Consider the following 13,894-nt stretch of genomic DNA (forward strand, 5'->3'; position numbering starts at 1 on the left):
TTGCTATATATATATCTTCATCGCCTATGTAGACGAACCTCTACTTGATCTTTAAGAGTTGAACAAAAGGTTATCGTTCCGACCACCAGTATCGTGTAGTCGTCCACCTTCTTTGTACACTGTAGTATATACACAAATATTGTATTTTCTTACAGTTTCTGAGCTTCTGCACTCAACCGCTAGGGTCAATCCGTATAAATTCGGACAAAGGGAGAAATTCAGACAATACTTCTTCCCAAGCACACTAAATCTAGCCCCAGGCCTTCAGCGCCTACAGCGCTTTGATTTTTTCTTTGGCACAGATCAACAAATTTTATTTTAAATGATAACTCTTTAGTATTAGTAGTCTCGGTTGAGTCGATGGTCCGGTTAAGTTGAAGTGAATATTAATTTACGAGCGTCAATCTTCTTTTTTCATTAAAACAATGCTGTTCATTTCTTTAGTTTTAATCGATTTATCGGATAAGGCGAAGTGAATGTTTAGTCTCAGCCTGTACTTTCGGCATTGATGTTTAATTTGGCTCACACTTTGAAGTGGTCAAGTCGTAAACCGCTATCAATGTTTTCAAATTTTGCAAACATGTCAGCATTTGATAGCTTATTAAATCTCTGATATTTTATGCGTGCTTACGGTGGCATAAAGGTGACATTGTTTCATCTTTTTTTTTAAATTGCACTCCTCTTTTTTCTACCTCGTTTCCACAACTTAGTAACTCTTGGCCACTAGTTAGCTATGTCGTGGTCACGAGATAGAAAAAAGAGGAGTGAAAAACTAATTAAAAGAGCAGTGCAATTAAACAAAGAGCGGTGCAGTAAATAAAGGAAGGGTGCATTAAACAAAAGAGGAGAGAATTTCGAGATCTCGAGATCCCTTCTTAGTGAACTCCTGGCCACAAGTTAGTCAGCCAATCAAATACTATCTTGTTCCCTCAAATTAATCAGCCAATGAAAACGTCCCAAAAGCAAGGCTCTGATATAACATAACATACTACTATTAGTACTACTATTACTACTACTACTACTGCTGCTGTTGTTGTTGCTGCTGCTACTACTACTACTACTACTACAACTACTACAACAAATACTTCTACTACTGCTACTTCTTCTACTACTAGTACTTCAAACTAAAATCTATTGTCGTGAGTTGGCATTCAGATTTATGAAGTTTTCATTTTGCATTTGGTTTTATCGATTAAAATAGATCGCGATGTTGTTGAAACTATTGCATTAAGCAAGGATCGCTTCAAGTACACGTTTTACGTTGACATCATCATATCTTTGAACTTACATCAGAATAAACCGATAATTGTAGAATAGCCCCGGGCTATTACATCGCTTTCAAGTAACGACATACTGAGAATGGTCGAAATGTAACACATCCGAAATTCCATAACACAAAATTAGCGGTGATAAGTGGCTAATTATAGACGAAGCACTGTGCATTGAAGTTGTATGAACGGTAAATTAAACGTATACAACAGGGCTTGTCCATATATACACACAAAGTTTGTCTATGTTTGAACACACGCGTGCTTTCTTAAACATCCTAAAATTACCTCTGTATTGAACCAAGCATGTATATTGTCAATACTTGATCAATTCGTATAACGACGCGTTTTTGTGTTGTTGTGTTAACATAGAGGACATATTATTAAAATTAGAATAAGAGAAAGAAGGTTAAAAATCTATTAAATATTTATTTTGGCAGTAAAAGTATAAGGTGTGTTATTATTATGATTATTATTATGATTATAATTATGATTATTATTATTATTATTATTATTCAAATTCCTGTTATTGCGGGTGCAACATGTATTTGTAAAACGCGGAAGTAAATCGATAAATGTGTCTTTTTGAAATATAAATCCGATAACATTTGATATATAGATAATTTATTATCTCTTCCTAAGAATAGAGAACACTCTGTGGTTTAGTACGTTGATAACTCCACAATCGCGTTTCAATACGTTCAGTTACATGTAAATACTGTATTGGGAAATGTTTGCATATTAAATTAACAATGCTTATTAGAGTGTTTCTATAGTAATAATATTTACTTAATATTGCTAAATTTACCGAGAGAATGTGCATCGCTTCATTGAACGTTTACTGTTCATATTAAATGAAGGAGTCAGGTTAAATTACTGAAGTACGCACAAGGATGCAGTTTTTAATGTGCTAATTTAATTAATTAATATACGTATATATTTCTCAGTGGATTAGATGATATGAACTTTTAAAGTTTAAATTACTTGTTGAATCTAACCTTCATATGGGATGTTTACTGTTTTATATTATATTTGATGTCTTCTAGGCCTATATACAGACACCAGGTGAAATAAAGCAAACTTTACTAAATCAGGTGTAGTGAAGGGTGATTTTAAATACACATTAAAAACTACAAAGTGCCGCTAGGATAATTAGAAAATTGTGTCCGAGTTTAATAAAACCATCAGAAGGATATTGCTGATCACAGAAGAGGGATATTGCCTCGGGCGACATAGAAATGTAAGTACGCACCCAAGACACATGAAATAGCAAGATACATACAAGCTGTTTAGATCAATATCTTGTCATATGTATCGATAGTGTTTCCTCTTCTTTGTATGCTAAGTACGTACAGTTGTATGCTGCAGTAGGGAAACATAGGTTAAATTGAAAATAAATGTAAAAAAAACTTTTATGTCGTAGCTTTAACTCAGTTGAAGGATGTGTAAGTTAAATAGTATAATTACTAAAATACACCTGTGATGTCAAATAATAAAAATGCTTAATCATCGAACTAATATCATGTGTACATTATGTATCATGGTAAATGCGAGATCCAAGTTTTGTTAAGATATCATTAATATATATGTATAATATATACATATATATAAATGATATCTTAATATATATACAATATTACATAAAAAACGTAGGTAAACATGATCATTCTATGCAAAAAAAAACACATCTAATATGCTTAGTTTGTGTTTAAATACATCAAAATTTCAGCAACAAGCGTTCATAATTTTCGCAATAGTCGTAAAACATTCCGAATCCTGCAAACAAACACTTAATACAATACACAAAGAATGACTAATTCAAGTCGCACAGATACGGTTCACGTTTGAGAGCATTTAGTGTACGTTCAATGAGAGGTGGTTAGATATAGATTAATTTCGATGTTATCTTTCCAAATGTCGCTAACAATCTTGATCAAACATAAATCTACATGCCAAAATATCTACTTAAAGCAGCAGTTTATTCCTATACAAAGCTGTGAAACGCATGCACACTCCATTGTGATATTACCTCAAGCTAAACATTGATTTGTGGTTACACTGTAAAGAATCATCGTCCCTGCGTGTTATCTGTGTTGTAAAATTTATGTTCTTAATTATGTTAATTCGCTCAATGACCTTTTCATTAACTATGTCGTGAAATAGCGCGTCACGACAACGATGTGTATTTTAGTGATTTGAGCGAAATAGCGATTTCGTAAATGCTCGAATGAATGGACCAAAATTGTTAGCCGAACCTGACAGAAGTGTTGTAGACAAAATCTTGAATAGCATTATGACTCCATTTTCATAGAAAAATAATTTATTTATTTGAAACGAAGTTCCTAAGAAATTCAGAGATGTCATAAGCTATTCGTTCTTCTAATATATGTGATAAAACGTGTATCACGTGTTCAGTTTATTCACCTGAGGCCTTATTGTTGAAGCTGACTCTTTGTTAGATGGTTCATTAATCCTGTCGCCAATGGTTTCCTCCAGGAAATTGTTTGTTACGACAACAGAGTTGGACTTGTGTATTATTCCCTAATATCGCGAATATATAAACTAGCTAAATGAACGAAATGATGATAAAAATGAATTGTGTTGCTTAGTTCCTTAAGAAATGATTCCTGCAACTTTTAAAGTCTGTCCTAACAAAATATCACTTGAGGTAAACTTAAACTTTAAAACATTTATAACTTTTATCATAGTAATGATTTTAGCAATACTTTTGAACGTGTGTTATAAAACATATATACATGTTTATAATGTTATAAATAACTATATCAATATCACTTACACTAGTTTAATTCCAAGAACTATAATAAATAAAATATCGTTTATATATACTATAAAACCCTCGTCGCTATTTAAGTGCAGATACATTATCATTACTAACAAATAGCAAAGGAATGTGGTACAGTGTTTTTATTGATCAATAACCAAGAACAATGTATAATGTGCACAATACAATAGTCAAAATAGTCAATATTGATTTACCGTATATTTTAGTTTATATTTAATAATGGACTGTCGTCGTTATTTATGCGAAGAAACATTGCCTTTATTTAGATACATTACCATTACTTTGACAATGAATATGGTAGAGTATATTATTGATTATTAAACAATAGAGATCGAAATGACTAAAAATTCATTTGAAAACAATGCGCCTTAATAGTCACTAATAAAGTATTTCCTTGATTGCGCCCAACGCAGCTAACTTTTCAATACAGTATTACATTAATTCAGTGCTGCGTTATACCGTTTGTTGAGTTTACGCATAATTTCCTGTTCAATTTATGTCCATTGTGCATTTCTAAATTTGAAAGGGCATTTACTTTTGCATACGATATTGCATTTAGTTTTAAATTTGCTAGTAAGTAGTTGCATTTAGTTTTTCTTGCATAAGGACAAATTAGTTGCAAAAGTAGAAGGGACTACCCTTGTTTGAGTCTTTTTTATTTTTATGTTGCGTGTACAGACGTTCGATGTATGTACATAGCTATTGACAAATAAAGACATTTTCACGTTGAAAGATTACGTTGAGTTTACTTGTAGAAAAATTGACCGTGTCGTTAATTGTTTGAAATGCAAATATGTTCATAAGCATAAACTACGTACTCAGTGAAAAGTCATCGATATTTCATTACAAACGTATGTCTCTCAAAAGAAATAAAAGAGCAATTAAATTGATTTCTTATGAAATTGCTGTTAATAATCCAAAGGTATTCACAATGTCGATATTTCCACCTTTTAATTAGCGTATGATTGTGCTAACATTGAGACTGATTAAGTAGTCTGTTACATCTCAAAAGAACCATGCATACTCAAACATTGCGCTGATTATATTTGTGACAACGGTCCGCGTTAAATTAAAACGCATTTAAAACTCGATGAGACAAAAGTATCAAACACACCTTTTCCTCTCGTTGTTAATGTTGTTGTCAAACATGTGTTTATAAATCAAGAATTTCACCATATTAACGTGGGTTTTATAGTGCGATTTTGCCGAGCGTTTCAGCGAAATATTTTTTTATTATTTATCCTAATGTGTTTATTCTTCTTTGTTGCGCTTCATTGATTCATTTTACTTTTTGGTATGATGTTCGCCCTACACTTTTTATTATGCCTCCGAAGGTGGGCATATAGTGGTCGCACTGTCCGTCTGTCTGTCCGTCTGTCTGTCTGTCCGTCACACTTTTTTGAAAAATGCTCATAACTTATATGTCCAAAAATTGTTTGACCCCTGTGACCTTAACCCTTGGGCCTGTGTTTAGGTTTTGAAATCTGCTTTTCGGTTTTGAAAAATGGCATTATAACTCTATGTCTCTTGAAGTATAACCTTCACATTTTGGTATACATGTGTATATGGAAAAGACCTTTCCAGACACACACAAATCTTGACTCATGTGGCCATGAACTTGAAGTTAGGGTCGCCATTTAGATTTCGAAAATGTGTTATGTTATTTAGCTATCTTAAATAACTATCAAAGCATTTTTCGGGGGCATATGTCATTTTTTGAAGACATCTCTTGTGTATACTGCTTTAACGTTTCATTCAATTGACAGACGTATTAGTCTCATGAACATTAACAAGTTGAATGTTACGATGTGTATTTGCACTTGCGATTTATCTCCATTGTCTTGTATTCATTACTCTACTGTATTGATTTCCTACATATATATACGGTTTATTAATAAGAATACTCCTATGTGGCAGACCTCGGACACAGCACATATTATTCATATATATATATATATATATATATATATATATTAAGGCTTATTAACCCATTAATGCCTAGCGTCTAGAAAAAGGGCCTTGGCATGATGCGGCGCCTCATCAGGGTCTGCGCTGTTTGCTTAAAGGAATTCCTGTAAGAAATATTCTAAATATAGAAATTAATATACTAGACATCCCTAATTTTGGAAATAAATTGATCCAATTTAGGAGGATGGGAGAGTCCACTAGGCATAAATGGGTGAAATAAAGTAATTCTGATGTTTTTCAAGTGGCAATAAGTAGCATAAAAACTGTCTTTTATGCACTAGTTGAAATTTTTAAAGAAAATTGTTTAAAAAAAGTTTATTGATAAAAGCACCACTTACGGTCTGTTTACATCCATTAACGTTTAATTGTGAACACCTTAAAGTCACGTTATCCTTCACCCTGTTCAACTATTTTGATTATGTCAACGGTGGGCGTGGTTTTGCCTAATAACTGTTTAGATCACTAACTTACCTGTGTTTATTTCTAATTGTACCAACTAGCGCACTCAAACCGCGCTAGCAGGATATAACTTACTATGAACACCATATTGTTTACCGGTATTTGTTGTCAATGCAAATTGCCGAAATAAAACATCATAACATAACACACTCACACCTACATGTATAAAAATGGATAAATTTGTTGTTTTTCCAAAATAAGCATGTTTATACATCTATGTCATTTTATGCAAATACTACAGCTCCCCACACTACAACTCGGAAGCATTCTCGTGGTTCTTGTGCCAGATTTTGTAGTTTAAATACGTCATGGGTAAATTATTGGTGAAATAGAGAAGGTTGCGAATGCTCTTTGATGTTATTTTGCAATAAAGACACACCGTCGGTTCCTATTTAAAAATGTTATGGGTGAGATTCGATTAATACGAATACCGTTATTATTAAATATTCATTCATATCCAAACAGTATTCACTTTGTAATTTATATTACATACATGTACTTAGGTAGTTCCCACGTTCTCATATTTATAAACTGATTCCCAGATCGTATTGATGCATAATTATTTTGTTTTATAATACGCAGTTTGTGGAGTAGTAATGGTTTACGGTCCAGCTGAAATCTAAACCAGCTTTTAGCTAAAATAGCTGCAAACGTCATGCCATGCAGTCCATATTTACACTTCAATAGAGATCGAAATGACTAAAAATCCCTTTGAAAACAAGGCGCCTTAATATTCATCAATAAATTATTTTCTTGATTGCGCACAACGCAGCCAACCGTTCAATAAATTATTGCAACTGTTAATAGAAGTATAAATATTGCATGGAAAACTAAATTAAAAATAAGGATTTTTCATATTTTCTGCAATGTGAATTGTTTCCGTCGATGATTTGTAATTGCAGTCTCTGAAATGTGACTGGCCGAAAAAAACTTAATTAAACTGTTTTTTTATCATTCAAAGACTGGATTTTTAACTGTTTTAATGTCGATTACGAAATGTGACACCAATATATATTCCAGCGCAACCTACGCTATTGGAGGCGATACAAATATATACAATATATCAAGATTGTCTCCGCTGCGTTCATCTATTTGTTTATCGTGTTGATATAAAGCAACTTTCGGACTAAACCATGAATTATTGTATGAGTCGCGTTCTGAGAAAACTGGGCTTAATGCATGTGCGTAAAGTGTTGTCCCAGATTAGTATGTGCATTCCGCACAGGCTATTCAGGGACGACACTTTCCGCTTTTATGACATTTTTCGTTTAAATGAAGTCTCTTCTTAGCAAAAATCCAATTAAGGCGGAAAGTGTCGTCCCTGATAAGCCTGTGCAGACTGCACAGGCTAATCTGGGACGACACTTTACGCACATGTATTATGCCCAGTTTTTTCAGAACACGTCTCATATATTTGCACACAATGCATGCCATCAGAACCTGAATTGGTTGATGATTTATTAATACGAAGACCGTTATTATTATTATTCACGTTATTACATATTTTATAGTTTCCATTTGCTAACCTATCGACCGATTCCCATTACGCCTTGATGCATAATTATTATGTTTTAAAATACCACAGTTTGTTGAACAGTGATTGTTCACGATCAATATCAAATCTAAAACAGACTTGTTCGTCCGAAAACACTGGTAACACGTCGCCTTCAATGGCTTCATATGCACAGTTAGTTATTGTCTCAATTGCGTAATAACTGCTAACTAATTAATTACAACTCATGTCAATGGAAAAATACATATTGCATTGAGAAAGGGCATTAACAAAATATAGATTTAACATTTGTTTTCGCAATATGCCTGGCTTTCGTTAATTCTAAATACAAAATTAGATTATCGAACACTTAATTTCTCACAAGGCGAAGGTTTTCGCAATATGCGTACATTAACTGCGTCTAAATTCAAATTAGGATATTGCAATCACGTCGATTACCAATTGTGTCAACAATATTTATTGCTGTTGTAACCTATTGTATGAAAATATTTTGTATGGACTTGTCTTCGCAATATTCATCAATATATGCCAATGCGTTTATTTTATTTATTTTTAGAAATAAGGTATTATAAAACATGTAAATTGTTGCCATTGTTATACACAATTTCGGCGTGGAGAATTGTGTTTAGCGCCAGGACTTTTATATTCCACTCATTGAATATTACTTTCCCAAAATCTCAGACATTGATTGTTTACCAAAACCTCTGATGTAATGACAAAACCATCACGGAGTTCATAATACAAAAATGTTATCAAATTCCACTTCTAACCAATCGGTCTTTCTATATACGTAATTAGCAATACTATTTGGTTAAATTGAACAGGTGCATACTTCATTTGACGCACTAAATATTCACATAACAATGGATATCAAAATGACAGAACGAATGCTTAAGAAAACACGGCGCCTTAATATGCCTCAATACATTATTTTCTCGATTAAGCGCGTGGCAGCTAATGGTTCTAATTAATTATTGCAAATGTTAATAAAGAACAAGTATTTCATGGCAAAACAAATTTAAAATATGGATTTAACATTTTTAGCACCATGTCTAGTTTCCGCCAATCAATTGCTCATTAGTGTTTGGAATATCATTTTGCAGTAATAACAAAATCACATTTTGATCATCAAACAACGATTTGCTAAGTAGACTGAAGTGTTCATTGTGTGCTGGTGTTAAATGCATTCCTATTTATATTAGAAATTATGTCTTATTGATAAATCGCCCCATTTGTTTAAAAAAAACAAACATGTGGCATTAAAGTTCAATGGTTTTGCACCAATTGGGCGAAATAATGATTCCACAAACACATTGTCACACATACTGGAGAAAAACAAACGCTTCATCTATGTACGATTCTGCAGTAATCCTATTGAAAGCGCGTTTGCTTATTTATATTACATGTGTTTGGTCATTTTCTGTTTATTTATGCTAAACAGAATGGTGATATGAAAACAAATTAAGCTATCGAAGCAATAAATAAAAATGTATGACTAGCTTAAAATTGAACCAAAATAGATAACTCATTTTTAGCGAGGCTGTTTTCGGAGAAAACCCGAGCTATTGTCATAGCCAGCTCGTCGTGTCGTATCGTCCGCCGGCGTCGTGCTTAAACCTTAAGATTGCCTCTAAAATCAAAGTGCTTCCACCTACAACTTTGAAACATCAGATGTAAATGCACCTTGATGAGTTCTACTCGCCACACCCATTTTTGGGTCACTAGGTCAAAGGTCAAGGTCACTGTGACCTCTAAAAAAAATTCTGACAAGCTTTTGCAGCCGAGCGTGACACCCGTTATGCGGTGCTCTTGTTAGCAAAATATTAACCAGATAAATATGAGCTTTACATTGCACCTCAATAAATTTAAATGTAGTTTTACATTGACAATATAGGAACGTAACGATCATTTATATGAAATCCTAGTTACGCTTTCAGAACGCAAGCTAAGCATCTGAAAAGAAAGATAATTTGTGGTCATCTTCAAAAAAATCTATCACAGCCAGAACGCCAATAACGTGTTATTTTATATCCACAGTAGCAATTGTGATTAGATAAGACACTTCCATGACCTTTTCATTAACTATGTCGTGAATGGTTACGTCCAGGAAATAGCGTGTCAAAACAACGGTGTGTATTTTACTGATTTGAGCGAAATAGCGATTTCGTAAATGCTCGAATGAATGATTACCAAAATTGTTAGCCGAACCTGACAGAACTGTTGTAGACAAAATATTGAATCTTATTTTTCGAGTTTTTCGCGTACATTGTATATATGTGACTCACTTTTTATAGGAAATTATTATATTTAATTGCAACGAAGTCCCTAAGAAATTCATGGATTTCATAAAATATTCATTCTCCTAATATATATGAGTCGCGTTCTGAGAAAACTGGGCTTAATGCATGTGCGGAAAGTGTCGTCCCAGATTACCCTGTGCAGTCCGCACAGGCTAATCAAGGACGACACTTTCAGCCTAAACTTGATTTTTGGTAAGGAGGGACTTCCTTGAAACTTATAATACCATAAAAGCAGACTGCACAGGCTAATCAGGGACGACACTTTACGCAAATGCATTAAGCCCAGTTTTCTCAGAACGCGGCTCATATGTGATAAAACGTGTATCACGTGTTCAGTTTATCCACTTGAGGCATTATTATTGCAGCTGACTCTTTGTCAGATGGTTCATTAACCCTGCCGCCAATGGCTTCATCCAGGAAATTGTATGTTACGACAACATACTTGGACTTGTGTATTTTCCCTAATATCGTGAATATATACCCTACCCAAGTGATTTAGAGGCTGATACATATGAATTAGGCTGCGTAGTTCCTTAAGAAATGATTTCTGTCACTTGTCAAGTCTGTCCGCACAAAATATCACTTGAGGTTAATATAATCTTTAAATAAAAACGTGTTACTTATATCATAATTTGTAGCAATAACTTTGAGCATGTGTTATAAAACATAAACATATGTGCATAATGATTTTATTGATCTAACCAGATCAAAATCACTTATTCTAGTTTAATGCCAAGAATTATAATAAATAAAATATGGTATATATACACACACATATATATATATATATATATATATATATATATATATATATATATATATATATATATATATATATATATATATATATATATATATATATATATATATATGTGGCAGCCTGGCTGGTCACTATAATGCGATTGGGACCGAAGTGGAGTTTATTATTTCTTATATTACACCGAAGAGTTTCCCCTTTACCATTGTACAGTGTTGTACGATTGTTTATGGTTTAGATCTAAAAGAGATAAACTGAAGAATTTCTCAGGAATAATGACGTCATTTCGTTAAAAAATGACGTCATTTTACAGTAAAACAGTGCAAATTAAGTGGTGCGTAACCCCGAACGGTCCATATACAAAAAAATAGTGACCGGTCCAGATATTATTAGGTTCCTCTATCGCATTTTATAGACTGAAACCGGTCATATAGAAATAGAAGGACCAATATCTCTGAGGTGTAATATATATATATATATATATATGAACCCTCGTCGCTATTTACGTGAAGAAACATTGCCTTATTTTTGATACATTACCATAACTTACAAAATGACTTGGAACATTGTCGTGTATTATTGATTATTAAACACGAACAATCCATACAGTCACGATAGTTTAAATAGTTAATATTCAGTTACTGTATATTTTAGACTAAAATGATTCACTTCTTTGACACCTCAATCGTATTTTCAAATGTGAACACTGCAGTTATGACAGTCTTATATTGGTGTCGTATTTTGATGTGCATACGTTTTTTAAAATGCCATAATCTGATTTAAAATTAATCACAAAATAAATATTAAAAGAATGCGTTGATGAAGTATTTAAAGTTGATGCAACATTTGAATCGCCTATTTGTACTGCTAAGTTTTCAAATTGACTCATCAAATAAAGCAAAACAACTTAAAAACTGGAATGACAACAGAAATCTGGTCCCATAGCTTTAAATGTGTAATTGATGAAATATTACACTTTAAAACACTTGCATCATGTATGACCACGAATATTGACATTATCAATTTGTCGATTAGTACATTTGAAAAGGCCAAACGCACCAGTTTTGTGTTCATATTACGCGATAACTCGATAAAAGTGTTCTGAATTCGAGGCAACAAACGCCATAAACAAACAACGCTGCCGGTAAAACATTTTATTAATGCTTCACTCTGAATTTTTTTGTTCCACAGAATATTAAAACACTCGATATAATCGTAATTCAATTCAATATATATTTGCTCCCAACATGACAGCGAAAATGAGATCTTTATCGGTGGATTTTATGTACACTCTAAATACTCGCTCAACACGTGTTAGCGACATTAACCCATTTAAGCCTAGTGGACTCTCCCATGCTTCTAAATTGGGGGCAATTTATTTCCAAAATTAGGGATGTCTAGTATATTTATTTCTATATTTAGAATATTTCTTACGGAAATTCCTTGAAGCAAACAGCGCAGACCCTGATGTCTACGCTGGGTCTACGCTGTTTGCCAAGGCCTTTTTTTCTAGACGCTAGGCATAAATGGGTTAATAATTGCATTAATACGATTTTCGTTTGTGTAACATACTTCGGCTGGCTTCGCTGGTATATGTTCATTTATATTTTTTTATGTTATGCATAATGAAACAAAAATATTTAGTGTCGCTACTTGTTGTATTAGTTTAAAATACATTAACCCGGAACAACGTTTTTAACTAAAAATTTAGGACGTTCATCTTACATTCTTTATGTAAGGCTTTTCTCGGACACGGGTTTGAAGTTGGGTTAAACTGTGTAACTTGAGCTCTCTTTGTAATGTGTTTTTGTTAGTTTGTATAATTATTATATGCGATGGTTGACTTTAAACATGCGTATTTAACGTGAACATATGTTATTAGGCGGCACGACAGGAATCGACATGGTGGCGGGGTGTGTGCTTATATTCGACAAGACCTAGCCTTCAACCCTAGAGATGACATGACGAGAAATGATCTTGAGGCCACATGGATTGACATTTTGCTACCTAAAAGTAAACCAATACTTTGTGGCACTATATATCGTCCACCAACACAACTGAACTTTTTTGAAATGTTGGAATCTTTGTGTTCAGAATTTGTTCATGTTGAAAATGAAACTGTCATATTGGGAGATTTTAACGTAAATGTTTTAATCAAATGTTCTCTGGTTGACAAACTATTATCTTTTAAAAATATATTTAATTTGACTCAACTTATTCAAGAACCTACTAGAATTTGTAATACTTCATCAACATGCATAGACTTAGTTCTTGTATCAGATAATTATTTAATTTCTCATTGTGGAGTCATTGATTCATCAATAAGTGACCATTGTATTGTTTATTGTACACGCAAGAAATTAAATATGTCAATTGGTAAACATTACAATGTACACACCAGATCATTGAAAAACTACAGTAAAGAAAACTTTGAACAATGTCTTTTATCTACAGACTGGAGTAGTGTCTTACTAAGTGACAATGTCTCTGTAGCTTGGGATAATTTTAAAAGTATATTTTTATCTGTTCTTGATGGCATTGCACCTGTAAAAGAAGTTAGATTTAAACAACGCACTCAGCCTTGGATTACTCCTGATATTTTAAATAGTATCCAGGCAAGAGACAAAGCTTTTCATGTATATAAGATAAATAGAATGGAAGAAAGTTTTAATAATTTTAAGGAGTTGAGAAATAAAGCTCAGTCACTTATCTGTAAGGCCAAGAAACATTATTTTTCAGATAAACTGGAACAGTATAAAAACAATTCTAAATCTCTCTGGGACACACTTAAGAAGTTAGGTCTTCCCACTAAAAAAGGGAACTCTT

General features: G+C 33.0%; 1 protein-coding gene across 4 annotated transcripts in view; it reads left to right on the forward strand.

The window, feature by feature from the left end:
- The first annotated feature begins 1,622 nt into the window (after positions 1 to 1,622).
- LOC127871064 (endothelin-converting enzyme homolog) overlaps positions 1,623 to 13,894 on the forward strand; it is a 98,348-nt gene continuing 86,076 nt past the window's right edge. Inside the window, exons 1-2 of one of the 4 annotated variants that reach the window (XM_052413709.1) lie at positions 1,623 to 1,720; positions 2,315 to 2,508. The gene's annotated coding sequence lies outside the window, so the exon portion shown is untranslated. Of the gene's footprint in view, positions 1,721 to 1,927; positions 2,509 to 13,894 lie in introns of those variants that run through there. The other 3 variants (XM_052413708.1, XM_052413710.1, XM_052413707.1) reach the window with 3 other exon arrangements.

Source organism: Dreissena polymorpha, chromosome 3 (genome assembly GCF_020536995.1).
Source record: "Dreissena polymorpha isolate Duluth1 chromosome 3, UMN_Dpol_1.0, whole genome shotgun sequence".
Taxonomy (NCBI): Eukaryota; Metazoa; Mollusca; class Bivalvia; order Myida; family Dreissenidae; genus Dreissena; species Dreissena polymorpha.